This window comes from Aegilops tauschii, chromosome 1, assembly GCF_002575655.3.
Source record: "Aegilops tauschii subsp. strangulata cultivar AL8/78 chromosome 1, Aet v6.0, whole genome shotgun sequence".
Classification (NCBI taxonomy): Eukaryota; Viridiplantae; Streptophyta; class Magnoliopsida; order Poales; family Poaceae; genus Aegilops; species Aegilops tauschii.
Window position 1 is genome coordinate 429,022,505 of NC_053035.3, and position 14,461 is coordinate 429,036,965.

Here is a 14,461-nt window from a genome sequence, read left to right on the forward strand (position 1 = left end):
CTGCCTTCATTTATTGGGGTGAACATACTAATGTCTGAGGCTATATATTCTTCTCCCAGTAAGTCACACAAAAGTAATGTTATCATGTGAGAGAGAAATTGTTACAAATCTCACATGCTATGAACTGGAAGAAATGAACATGATACATCATATGTCAGGTCAAATAACTTGAGTAATGTGTTGAGTATATATGTGCAATAAGAAACCCAATCAGCATACTGCATCCTACTATTACCTGAAAGAATGCCATATAGTACAGGGGAGGGGCGTTTTGGCTCCCAGGACCAGGTGATCCTGATATCTGGGCCGTCCAGGTGAGCTGTGGGATGTGTGCCAAACATTATTCAATTCGATATACAAGTACCGAATAAGCTGGAATACATGGCGGTGGGTTCCTGCACGTGGGGCGTCAGACAATGGGCGGGGCTCGTCCGTGGATGTGCGTTTAACGGCGGGGTAGCGCGCATCCGTCGCGCCGTGGTCATCTGTTTAGTGCTGTACAGCAGCTGGATCCACAGGTCAGCGCGTGCAAAAATGAATGCATCCCATCCCCCATTTTCGTCCTCTGTTTGTGGCAAAGGGGATCGAGCCGAGGGAAAAATAGAGTTGGGTGGGCAGCGACAGCGGTGGGTGTGCTAGCGGTGTATCAGAGAACAGCAGGTCAGGCCGGTGTGGGTGCTCAGCGAGGGAAAAATGAATGCATCCCATCCCCCAATTTTCTAATGCTATGCTGTAGTTATAGGGGAAGCCCGTGTCAGAGAACAGCAGGTCAGGTCGGTGTGAGTGCCCAGCCAGCCATGATCAGATTGCTCCGCACATCTGATAATAGTTGGTACTTCCTCCGTCCGGAAATATTTGTCATCAAAATGAATAAAAAAAAATGTATCTAGACGTATTTTAGTTCTAGATACATTCTTTTTTATCCATTTTAATGACAAGTATTTTCAGATGAAGGGAGTACATCACAAGGAGAAATGAACTAAAAACGTGAGTGCTTTATATATTCTTTATTTTTTAATGATAACTGACAAAGGGAGGGGACTAAGCTGTGTTTTGTACAGGGAGGGGCCATGGTGAAATGCAATATGGTCGATATAGAGGCCCGCAAGCAAGATCTACATGAGAGCCATGTTTGAGAAGTTTGGTGAGTTGCTGTATCAAGCCCATGCATGCTGAAATGAAGAATTAGAAAAGAAGAAGCTATACAGAGCAACGCACACTCAGGAAGAGAGGCGGGAGAAATGGGCAAGGGTTATCTATAAAGTAAGGATCCTTGACGATGGAGATAAATTTGAGTGTGAGCGTGATCTGTTCGAGCATATGGGGATGCCCTGTTGCCACATACTGAAGTATGTCTTTTTTTTTTTTTGCCACACTCACTTACTTGGAACTGAAGAAGTGATGTGATTGCAGGTGATGGATGTCCTGGGGTTGATGGAGATACCGCAGCACCTGATACTGAAGAGGTGGACACGGCGCCGGTCTTGGAGTTTCGGAGGCCTCGGGGCGAACTCAAATGAATGGGCCCAGCGAAGACATTGGAGGAGAGTTTTGATTCCATACATTGATAAAAACAACCGTGAAAAGCAAAAATCCATTTCTGCACCTGAGCTCATCTGCACCCGCGCCGACGAAAAAAATCAAAACAAATATTAGAAAAATTCAAAAAATTCCAAATAAACATTGTATGGTAGAAAATTTGATGCGTGAGGCCCGCTCCAAATTTAAAGTCATTTGGACATATGAGCAGCTCTCAGTAAAAAAGACAAATTTGTCTTTTTTGTTGAGAGCTGCTCATATGTCCAAATGACTTGAAACTTGGAGCGGGCCTCACGCATCAAATTTTCTACAACACAAATTTTATTTGGAATTTTTTGAACTTTTTACGAATTGTTTTCTAACCGGGTGCAGATGAGCCTGGGCACCAAAACTATAATAAAATCATTGATAGCACCCTTCTGCAATCCAATCGTGATTCTCATGTTCCTGGTAGCTACCGACAACATCACATGCCTTTAAGGAAGGACAACCTACTTTATAGATGAACTGGAGATGGGCATGGCGTAAATTAAGAACAAATAGCAAACCATCGCTATTCCCTGGCGCACCCCCCCCCCTCCCCCCATGCCAAGTCGCTCCTCCTCCTCCGAGAAAGAAAGCTAGGGTTTCTGCCTCTCGCCGGTGCCGCCGTAGGCCCGCCTCGTCTCCGGTGGCCCTAGGGCCATGGGGGCGCGGTGGATCCTGCCAAGGGCCGGCGGGAGGGCTCCGTTTTTAGTCGTTTTTTCCAGTCTTGTTTGCGTTTGTGTCCTTCTCAGGAAGGCGAGACGGCGGCGGCTCCTTGAAGATGGAATAAAGGTCTCCCCGCCTTGCCCCCGTTCCGGCGGTGCATCTAGCATCGTTGGTGGGCGTGTGAAGGTGTGTCTCTGGCGGATCTATCTTTGGTGGATTTGCTCGGATCTCGTCGTTGTTCGTCTACGTTTGTGTGTCTTCGGGTTGAATCCTTCCAACCTACGTTATTCTTCATCGGCGACGGTTGCTGTTCTGGTGCGCTGGTCCTATGGGGGCCTTAGCATGACGACTTTCCGACTATCTACTACAACAAGTTGTGCCCGACTCCGGCGATGGAGGGGTGATGACGGCGGCGCGCCTTCGGCTCGCTTTAGTGCTTGTAGTCGTCACTAGGTGGTCTACGGATCTGAATGTAATTTTTATTTCTGATGTTCGTTGTACTGCCATGATTGAAAATGAATAGATTGGAAGTTTTTCCGAAAAAAAGAACAAATAGCAAACCACTTTAGAAAGTGTTAATTTTTCTTTTCATGTCCATGTTAGCGACCAAAACATGCATGAGAATTTTCACGAGATGGAACAACAGTCTTCCGCCAATGAAAACACAAAGCCAAGTAGTCGAGAAATGTCAAAAATTTGTCGTCCAACTTGTTTTTCTTATACGGATTGAAATGCTTTGGCATTTTAGACATGAATATGTGCATGTTTGACTTTTTAGTATTTTTTGTCATTTACAAAAAATAAACGGTAAACATGACCAAGTGCTCCCTAGATCCGAATTGAATACTCCCTTCATTTCATAATGTAGTGCATATATATTTTTTGGAAAGTCAAACCACACAAACTTTGACCAAGTTCTTTAAGAAAAACATTTACATCTAGAATGCCAAGCATATATCATTAGATTCATTATAAGAAGTATTTGCATATTTTAGATCTTTGATATTATAGATATAAATTGTTTTCTCTATAAACTTGGTCAAAGTTCATAAACTTTGACTTCTTAAAAAAAATCTATATGGACAATATTACAAAACAGAGGGAGTATTAGAATATATACCAAAATTTGATGGCTCTATCTTTTACAACGTATGCAGCGCGTACAAAATAAATAGACAAGACATAACTCACGACATAAGAACCACGCGGCAAAGCGCATGCCACAGTCTAGTCCAAATCTAATCATCAAGACAACTAGAAGTCGAGGAGCGCAAGTCGGCAACACACGAACTCCACTCCAAGTCTCCAACGCCGCTATACTGTTGTAAAAGGAAGAATATAGATTAATAACTAGCTAAATTAAGATTGAGGGCAAAGAAAAGAGAAATTTCTCTAGATACTTACCTTTCTTTCCTGCAAGCATCCGGCAGCGGCCCGATCTGCGAGGCGAGCGAGAAAACGAACCGGGGTGGAGACTGATGAGGAATCGCCGCCTCGCCCCTGTGCGTGCGTACCTTCTTCAGGCCTCTTGGCAATTGGGCTTCTGTTGGAAGTTGGATGATGGGCCTCTCAGCCTACAGACTTTTTTTTCATTCACGAATTCATCAGGGCCTATATTATGGGAGCAACTAGTTAACGAGCGCTCCTTCCAGAGCCTCGCAACGATCAGCACCACTTGGCGCGCTCTCAGCCATTCGCCACGTGTCGCGCTCTGGACGCTCCCTCCAGATTCTGTTTTTTTATTTTTCCGCACGCATTTTCGGCTTTTTAAACAGTTTTTTTTGACGTTTTGGTTTTTCCCCGGTCTTCCTTAGCGTTTTGACCAAAAAAACATTTTTTTGCGCGAAAAAACGCATTTACTTTTTTTTTCTTTCGTGAAAAGTCATGTTTTTTTCACGAGAGGCACGGTTGTGATTTAGCGAGAGTCACGGCCGTGCCTTTCGGAAACGAAAAAAAACGCATTTTCTGTTTTTTTTTATCGCGAGAGTCACGGTTTTACTTCCGCGAGAGGCACGGTTGTGCTTTCGTGAGAGTCACGGCCGTGCCTCTCGGAAAGGGAAAAACAAAACGCGTTTTCTGTTTTTTTTTCTTTCGCGAGAGTTACGGTTTTGCTTCCGCGAGAGGCACGGTCGTGCTTTTGCGAGAGTCACGGCCGTGCCTCTCGGAAAAGGAAAAAAATACGCGTTTTCTGTTTTTTTTTTCTTTCGCGAGAGTCACGGTTTTGCTTTTGCCAGAGGCACGGTTGTGCTTTCGCGAGTGTCACGGGCATGCCTCTTTCGAAAAGGGAAAAAAACGTGTTTTCTGTTTTTTTCTTTCCACGAGAGTTACGGTTTTGCTTCCACGAGAGGCACGATTGTGATTTCGCGAGAGGCACGGGCGTGCCTCTTTCGGAAAGGGAAAAAACCGTGCTCCCGGTTTGGTTTTTTCGTCCGTTTTTTTCATGGAAAAAAAGTTCGTCAAAACCTATCAACATGGGATCTAGTTTTGAAGATCTCGACGCGAGGAATCCAATGGTGAAAACGGTTTGAGATTTGGACGCACGGTTTAAGTGATAAAACGTTTTGAATAAACGAATCTACGAAAAAAGGGAAAACTCCCAGGTTGCGACAAGTGGCGCGCTGCATGTGCACCACTTGTCGTGACCTGGGAAGATGGATTCTTTGCAACGAGTACTCCTTAATTAGTGATTTCGCTATATCATCTACTCCCTCCGTCCCATAATGTAAGACGTTTTTTGACACTACACTAGTGTAAAAAAACGTCTTACATTATGGGACGGAGGGAGTACTATATACACACACTGCAGCACAGGTCGGGCCCCTAGTTTGGCTGGGCCCCGGGCCGTCGCCCCTGCTGCCCTGGCCCAGGGCCGGCCCTGGGTGGACAAGGGATGCCAGGGATATTCTGCCACCACACCTATAGGTACTAGAAGATGCCCCGCGCGTTGCTGCGGAAATTTGTCTATGGATTTTCGGAGTAACATCGACATCTCAAAGGAGAAATTATTTCAATCCATAAAATAATAGATTTCTTATATACGAAATGACTGAAATTTATTGTTGGTACAAATATGTACCAAGCCGTAGCAGTTTGTAGCATGAACTATATACCATATGATAAAACTGTAACAGCTTGTAGCATGTACTATATTCTTACTCGATATATTTTATGTTGTTTGTAGGTGTGCCTTTTTCAGTTACTATGACCTGAATATATGGTATCCCATTCTTTTCATACTCAACAATGTATCCAATGGATGATAATGCATGGTCACCAGATAGTTGGTTAGCGATGTGTTGAGGCTTGGACTCCTGTTTGAAAGTTATAAACGTCGGGTCTTTTGTGCCCTTCATCTTTGCAATTGCGTCCATGTATTTCTTCCGAGCTTCTCTTATTGAAACGGCGGTAGAACATGGCAAATTAACTTTTTACAAAATTAGGTGGCGTCCTTGAGAAGATAGGAGTATGTTGTCAATCAGGGTAAGAAGTGGAATGAAAATATATATCATACTAATTTCAGTAGGAGTACCTGTCGCTCCGGTTCTCCATTTGTACTGGCTGCCACCCTTCGTTGAAAAGGTAAGTGGCAAGCTGAAAATGCAACTGGATGATGTTAATATAGATGTGTGTGTTGTAGTAGTAAGCTATTTTGTTGCTTACCAAGTGAGGATAAATAAAATGCACTCTTACTTGCTGCTAGCTCATACAAACTATAAACCATAAGGATAATTCATACTGTTAGAGATAAAGCTTGAAGCAAGGGCACGTATACATCTTTCAAGTGTGTATTATTTCCAAGATATACATACAGTCTTTCAGGCTAGCAGAACCTTCACATTTATATTTGTTGTATGTGGTTATATCTGACGATATGTCAATATGAAGATTAATTCATCTTTGTCTCCCAAATTATGGACGTAGTTCCTAATGTTCGTTGGACATGTAAAAGAGCTGCTAGTCTGTAGCTTGAATGAACTGCATCTTTTAATTGTTCTCAGGTATGCGACTTGGGCTCAACCAACAGATTAGTGATCTATATAGCAGAAGTTATATACCAGGAAAATTTAAAATTCATAGATATAGCAGGAAACAAATGATAATTTTCATAGAAACATACAGGAAAAATCAACTAACGGACACATTGTGGTGGTATGTCAAAACATGAAAAAATTATGAGTAAAAATTTTCTGTACAGCATCCAGATCGCATCAAACTTTGCATTGCCAAGACATGAAATTTTAAGAGCTAAATTTTGTTATGTTTCGGTACAGCATCCAGATCGCATCAAGCTTTGTATCGTGAAGACATGAAAAATTAAGAGCAAAGTCTTGCTATGTTCTAGGATTACATGATGCAGTTCTAGGATTTAGAACCAGACCTGTAGCGCACCGGGGGGGATCTGCGGACGCCTCGAGGAGAAGCCTGCGATGTGAACCCGGCGAGGGGAAGTGACTCTGGACCAGCACGAATTTGTGGATGGGATGGGAAGGGATCAACTCCACTGCTTAAAAGGGAGAGCCACTGGGTCGATTACCCTTCATGAGGAGGGAGCAATAAATCCATCAGTTTCTTCTTTTGACATGAATCCATCCGTTTCTGCTGATTGAGTGGTGCGGGGCAGTTTCATGTGCATTTGTGGCATTGAGGTGGAAGGGATTACGACATAAAAGCGGCAGCGGGAAGATGGACGAATATGATGGAGTTAATGCTCACCTGTCGAGCAACGGAAGGGCTGGCGGCGGTTACTGGAAGGGGGCCGTTGGGCGTGGCGGCGTAAGGTTACCTTCGGTGACTGACCGGGAGGAGCATCTCGTGTTGGCTGTGCTGGGAGAGGGTGAGCCGTGGCGGCGGAATCCATGCCGGCAGTGGCTGGATGACGCATCTCTAGAGAGGTTGCTCGCCGGGGAACGACGACGGCGACGACGAAGGGGTTAGCCGCGACGGCTGGGTGGGGGCAAGCAAGGGTGGTGCCGGCTGCTGGTAGAGGATTAGGTACGGCAACATCTGGCCAGGGAAGGGTGGATCCTGGCACGGTCGCCGGAGGGGCTCATGGCGGCGGCTGGACGGAAGGATCGTTCAGTTTTTTTTTTGGAGATAAAAGGAAGGGTGGGTCGTGCCCGGTGTGAACGGGCCTTTTAGGGCATTTTCAATGCTGAGCGCTTATGCAGGCGCTTATCGTGTGGGAAAAAAAATATCCAAGGACGTTAGCGCTCGCTCCTCCAACGTTGGCGCTAATAACGGGCTCTTGAATAACAGATTAGAAAGAAAGGCCCAGTTCTCTCGTACGTTAAAAACTGAGCAAGCGCTCGGTGCCTTCCTTTGCACCGATGCCAGACGAGGCGCTGGGATTCGACAACGTAACCTCCGATCTGCCGGGAATAAATTCCTAGCGTCCCCTCTTAGCATCTCCTGTTGGAGATGCCCTTAGTGTCCAAAAAATAGGCTTTGCTGTACATGTACAACCCAACCAAAAGAAATCCAGTAAGACGCAGGCAGCGAGCGAGACGGCTCGAAACAACGAAGGGTATTTCCACTTAGCGGTGGCAGCTCCAAGTAATTTTGTCAACTTTCGATCTGACGGCTGCAAACTATTGCATCAACGGCTATAACAATTCGAGTGATGTGGCTTCATGAGAAGGCGGGAATACCAGCGCAAACATGCTGGGACATGGACAATGACCCGGGAGCGCCTACTCAGCGCCTTCAGCGCCGCCAAAGGCAGCTGCCGCAGGCGGCAGCTCCTGGCAGACCGGCCCACGAACACGCATGGAGAAAAAAATGTATTATTGTGCAAAAAACATCTAAAAAGATAGCCCCTGTGAATCAAACACGCGACCTCACAGAGGTCTTCAAGTTCAGCGAACCAGTACACCAACTAGCTGCTACTGTTTCACTTCAGCAGGACTTTGTTTACGAACCAGTATGGCAGCGCTACTTATCTCCCTTAGATTTTTGAATTATTTGAAAACTTTGATGAAAAACGTGAATGTATGAATTTTTTTTGTAAAGTTGACGAACATAAACGTGAATGTATGGAAAAAATGTAATTTTTTTTGTAAAGTTGACGGACATGCATAAAAAAGTTGGCCAATGTAACAAATGTTCATGTATTCAAATAAGTTCATGCAAATGGAAAACAAAAGTGCACAAACTTTTAAAAAAAGTTCACAACAATGAAAAAGATCATGAGTTTTAAACAAAACTTCACGGATTTGAAAAAAGTTCACAAATTTGAAAAACAGTTCACTGAATTTGGAAAAGTTCATCAACTTTTCAAAAAAGTTCATCGAATTTGATAAATAGTTCATTGAATTTGAAACTTCTTCATCCAATTTGAAAAAAATTCATCGAGAAAAAAAGTTCACTTCATTTTGAAAAGGTTCATTAGATTTGAAAAAGAGTTCACCGAATTTGAAAATTCTTCATCACAGTTCTTCGGATTTGAGAAAAGGTTCATAGATTTTGAGAAAAGTTCATTGAATTTAAAAATAGTTCTTCGAATTTGAAAAATGTTCATCTAATAAAAAAAGTTCACCGAATTTAAAGAAAGTTCATCGAATTTGAAAAAAAGTTCATCGAATTGAAAAAAAGTTCATCAAATTAAAAAAAGTTTATTGAATTTGAAAATAATAATCATTTGGTAAAACAAGTTCACACATTTAAGAAAAGAAAAACACCATCGATTCAAAAAAAGTTCACGCATTTCATCAAATTTGAAAAGAAAAACACCATCGATTTAAAAAAGAGTTCACGCATTTAAGAAAAGAATAAAACGAAAAAAACAATGAGGGAATAAACCAGGAAGAAGAAGAAAGAAAAAACAGAAAACAAAAATGGGAAAAAGGAAAATGAAAAAAAAAGAATAGTAAGGAATGAAAGAGAGAAAGAGTTGAAGCTTAGCATATCCTGCTTCTTGGCGTGGTGGTTGTACGAAAGTAGCTGCACGAGGGAGGTCGTGGGTTCGATGCTCAGTTTTAGCGCGCCCATTTTTTGCGTAAAAAAAGCAGAGTGATGGGCCGGCCCAGCGCGCGGCACGCGCCCGTTTGTAAATTTGCCTATAACAAGCGCCTGCAGCGCTAAATAGAAAATCGTCCAATGACCCATCTCCACACAACATTGTATGTCCATGCAATGGAGTTAGTCTGTCTTGGAGATGCATGCGTGGCAGCTTATGAGAAGGGTATGCATGTTCTAAGGGGAGGCGTTGCAACTCTTACTGAATTCGAGGATCAGAGAGACGGTCTTGCATTGGAAGACAAGGCGTCCAAATGGGCCTGCCACGACAGCTAGAGCCAACGAAAACAGGGTTGATCCGGTCGGTGTTAACCCAGAAATGCAGGATGGAAAAATTGTTGGTCTGGGGCACTAGAGAAGAAACAGAAAGCAGGTCAGCCGACAAACAGCCGTGAGAAAATGCAATATGAGGAGCTGAGCAAGAGAATTCGGTTTTGCAGCATTTGTAGAGGAAAGGGGCACAAAAAAAACTACATGCCTGGAGAGAGGTAATTTGCCGAAGCTGCCCAGGAAGGAGGCAAACTCCAGCAAACGTGGTGTTGCCGGGCATAGGAAGAACACTTGCACAAAATACTATGGGTGTTAGGCTGTAAATCGTTCCTCTGTTACAGGGGCAGAAGATATAGAGTTATTTTTTTCTCTTTGTTTTTTCCAGTCTGGGAACAATGAATCTCATTTTTCGGAAGTGTGTGTTGTGATCGTGAAGAGAAATGTCTTTAGGTGAACCTGTGTAATTTGTGCTGTTGACTGACCCGATCTTGTTTGAATGAAGGTGAGTGCACTTTATTAGCATGCAAAATTTTATTTGTTTTCACGACTTTTGCCCTGCTTGGTGTGACCCACATTTTTTAATTTCGAAATTTGAAGCAAGGAGCTTGGGGCGGTGCTAGCACCAAGCAATCAGCCTGTTTTTATAAGGGGCAGAAGCTTCATTAACACAGCTGGGAAAAGCTAGCGTTGAAGCTTAAAGTGGACGGCCTCCATCACCTCCGGCTTGAAGGAGCGTCGTCACCTCCGGCTTGGCCTGGCAAGTTGACAGCGAGTTCATCTTGTTAGAATAAATCCGAGGCCACTGTCGATATTCGAGGACCAAGCAATCACACGAGCATGACACCGAGATTTGTTAACGAGGTTCACCGATATGGCTACATCCCCGGGCCTGACTATGGGCGCTCCTCCCCATGACACCGTTACAATACCGCACCAGGTCGTCCTGGACGACGTCACATGCCGCCGGCTTCCCCTGCGTTCCTGTGCTATTATGTTGGTATAGGTTACATCGTGTGTCTACCCCCGCTATATATGAGAGGCATAGGATATAAGTGTCCTACTAGGACACAACTCCACATCCTATGTAAACACAATATAACTCATAGTCCAACTGTAACCTACCTTGTACACAATATTCGACACAACTCTAACAAACTCCACCTTGGCGAATATTCTCCACCACCTTGAATTCGTCATTACGTCAAACTTCCATGTACATTGGACTTGAGCTTATCCCATGAGTACTGCTGCTACTCCAAAGACTCCATATGACTCCACCTGCAACTTGTAGGCCCTTCTTTTCTTGACCACAGTCAACACTAGAACAAAATTAAGTTCCATGTTACTCTAGTTTGTGCTCCCAACTTCCATAGTATCAGTCCAACGCCATCACACACTCATCACCGACCTGCGTGAAAAATGAACAACTTACATATTGGGTGTCACACATAAGAGTTACCTGAACTCAACATCACCGCTCCTTTCTTGACCGCCTGTCTGAAACTTGAAGGAATTTCACCGTTGCTTGTAGTCATTCCGGGTCAAATTCGCAGTTGTCTCACCACATGTATGACCACCAGAGCCCTGGCCCGTCTCCATGTCCCGTGCGTACCGCACACCTCGCCGCTATTACTGCGTCGAGCCTCCGCTGTCCCGGTCGAGTCTCAAGGGTCGCGAACCCACACCACTCAACCCCCACTGTAGAGTACCACCGATCATCACTGACCGGTGATGAGTTTCACGCTTCCATCAGACCATTGGGCTCCAGTCCGAACTACGCGTCCCTCACTTTTCCCCCCTTGCTGAATAGACTTCGATTCTCTGGATCCTTACACCGTAGCCCCTCAATCCAGCTCCACCTTCAACATGACTCCATGGTAGATGATCAGTCCACCCTCGCGTCCCGCCGACTTCAAGCTCTCATGTGCGCACTGTCTTGAATCAACCCCGCGCCATAGTCTTGTCGAAGCCACACAAGCCCTCGAGGCCTGCGCCACGTGTTTCCACGCCCAGAAGTCGGTCAGCATCAGCATCACGCTCCTATGTTGCCATCGCTGATCTCACCACCATCTTCTGCACCAACCGACTTCCGTCGATCCGTCAGACTGCCTAGTCCGACCCAGCCGAACTCATTCGACTGTATGACACGCTCGAGGCTCCCAAATCGTCTTCTGCGAATCTCCGTCCATCACCTGATACTTCCACCTTAGCTGACATGACTTCCTGCAACTCCTTCAAGCATCCCCATTGTGCCAACAAATCTTTCACCTTTGTCTGCCATAACCCAAGGTTTCCAGTTCCGTGAACTTCTCCACCTCAAACCCAGTACCCGTTGGCGCCATAGTTCTTTGTACAGATGACAGTATGAAAAAATATCCGAGCTTCCAACACGTGCTCAAGTACACAAGATGCACCAGTAGCAAATTCCTACCAAAAAATCCTTCTTGTACTCACGTGTAGCTCCCAGGCACAACTTCCAATGCTAGTAATTGCTTTGCCAAAACCTCCTACTACCTGATGGAATAGAACGATGGATTTTTTCTTCCGCTGAATCGATCTGCTGCCTTGTGCTGTCATAACGAGGACTCGGTCCTCTTTTTTGTCCAAAACAAATCTCACGAACGGCTGCAGCTTGCACTTCCGTACACCAGTGCCTCATCCACGCCTCTGCTCCCGATTGCTTCTTCTAGTCGACACGCTTCCGAGATCCCGTCGATTCCATGCTTTTCGGCAACTTCGATCTCTTCCGAGCTTCGTTGCTCACGATCGCTCTGCATAGCACATATCAAACTGATCTCTTTTGCGATTTATTTCGACTTTTCTCAACGTCTAAGGTCCGCAGCCACCGAACAACCTAGCTCATGATACCACTTGTTGGAATAAATCCGAGACCACCGTCGATCATCCGAGGACCAAACAATCACACGAGCACGACACCGAGATTTGTTAACGAGGTTCACCGATATGGCTACATCCCTGGGGCCTGACTATGGGCACTCCTCCCCATGACACCGCTACAATACCGCATGATGTCTACTACACAACCTTCTTCTTGTAGACGTTGTTGGGCCTCCAAGTGCAGAGGTTTGTAGGACAGTAGCAAGTTTCCCTCAAGTGGATGACCTAAGGTTTATCAATCCGTGGAAGGCGTAGGATGAAGATGGTCTCTCTCAAGCAACCCTGCAACCAAATAATAAAGAGTCTCTTGTGCCCCCAACACACCCAATACAATGGTAAATTGTATAGGTGCACTAGTTCGGCGAAGAGATGGTGATACAAGTGCAATATGGATGGTAGATATAGGTTTTTGTAATCTAAAAATATAAAAACAGCAAGGTAACTAGTGATAAAAGTGAGCGTAAACGGTATTGCAATGCTAGGAAACAGGGCCTAGGGTTCATACTTTCGCTAGTGCAAGTTCTCTCAACAATAATAACATAATCGGATCATATAACTATCTCTCAACATGCAACAAAGAGTCACTCCAAAGTCACTAATAGCGGAGAACAAACGAAGAGATTATGGTAGGGTACGAAACCACCTCAAACTTATTCTGTCCAATCAATCCATTGGGCTATTCCTATAGGTGTCACAAACAGCCCTAGAGTTCGTACTAGAATAACACCTTAAGACACACATCAACCAAAACCCTAATGTCACCTAGATACTCCAATGTCACCTCAAGTATCCGTGGGTATGATTATACGATATGCATCACACAATCTCAGATTCATCTATTCAACCAACACATAGAATCTCAAAGAGTGCCCCAAAGTTTCTACCGGAGAATCAAGACGAAAACGTGTGCCAACCCCTATGCTTGGGTTCATGGGCGGAACCCGCAAGTTGATCACCAAAACATACATCAAGTGAATCACGTGATATCCCATTGTCACCACAGATACGCACGGCAAGACATACATCAAGTGTTCTCAAATCATTAAAGACTCAATCCGATAAGATTACTTCAAAGGGAAAACTCAATCCATTACAATAGAGTAGAGGGAGAAGAAACATAAGATCCAACTATAATAGCAAAGCTCGCGATACATCAAGATCGTGCCAAATCAAGAACACGAGAGAGAGAGAGAGATCAAACACATAGCTACTGGTACATACCCTCAGCCCCGAGGGTGAACTACTCCCTCCTCGTCATGGAGAGCGCCGGGATGATGAAGATGGCCACCGGTGAGGGTTCCCCCCTCCGGCAGGGTGCCGGAACAGGGTCCCGATTGGTTTTTGGTGGCTACAGAGACTTGCGGCGGCGGAACTCCCGATCTATTCTGTTCTCCGATCGTTTTAGGGTATATGGGTATATATAGGAGGAAGAAGTACGTCAGGGGAGCCACGAGGGGCCCACGAGGGCGGAGGGCGCGCCGTAGGGGGGTGGGCGCGCCCCCTACCTCGTGGCTCCCTCGTTTCTTTCCTGACGTGCACTCCAAGTCTATCTGGTAGCTTTCTTTCCAAAAATAACTTCTCCAGAAGGTTTCATTCCGTTTCGACTCCGTTTGATATTCCTTTTCTTCGAAACATTGAAACAAGGGAAAAAACAGGAACTCGCACTGGGCTCTGGGTTAATAGGTTAGTCCCAAAAGTGATATAAAAGTGTTTAATAAAGCCCATAAACATCCAAAACAGATAATATATTAGCATGGAACAATCAAAAATTATAGATACGTTGGAGATGTATCACTGCACCAGGTCGCCCTGGACGCTGGCACATGCCGCCGGCTTCCCCTGCGTTCCTGTGTGCTATTATGTTGGCATAGGTTACATCTTGTGTCTACGCCCGCTATATATGAGAGGCCTAGGATATAAGTGTCCTACTAGGACACAACTCCACATCCTATGTAAACACAATACTGTTGGGGAACGTAGTAATTTAAAAAAAAAATCCTACGCACACGCAAGATCATGGTGATGCATAGCAACGAGAGGGGAGAGTGTT

The 14,461-nt window shown here is 44.9% G+C and overlaps 1 long non-coding RNA gene across 2 annotated transcripts; it reads right to left on the bottom strand.

Annotated features, from left to right (window-relative positions):
• Window positions 1–5,256: 5,256 nt before the first annotated feature.
• LOC120968380 (uncharacterized) lies at window positions 5,257–8,386 on the bottom strand. Of its 2 annotated transcripts, XR_006669024.2 has the most exons (3): window positions 6,608–7,305; window positions 5,759–5,820; window positions 5,257–5,677 (listed from the first exon to the last, which is right to left on the bottom strand). It is a non-coding gene; the product is annotated as an uncharacterized lncRNA (long non-coding RNA). The 2 variants fall into 2 exon arrangements; XR_006669023.2 differs by having other exon boundaries at window positions 5,257–5,820; window positions 6,608–8,386.
• Between the last annotated feature and the right edge of the window lie 6,075 nt (window positions 8,387–14,461).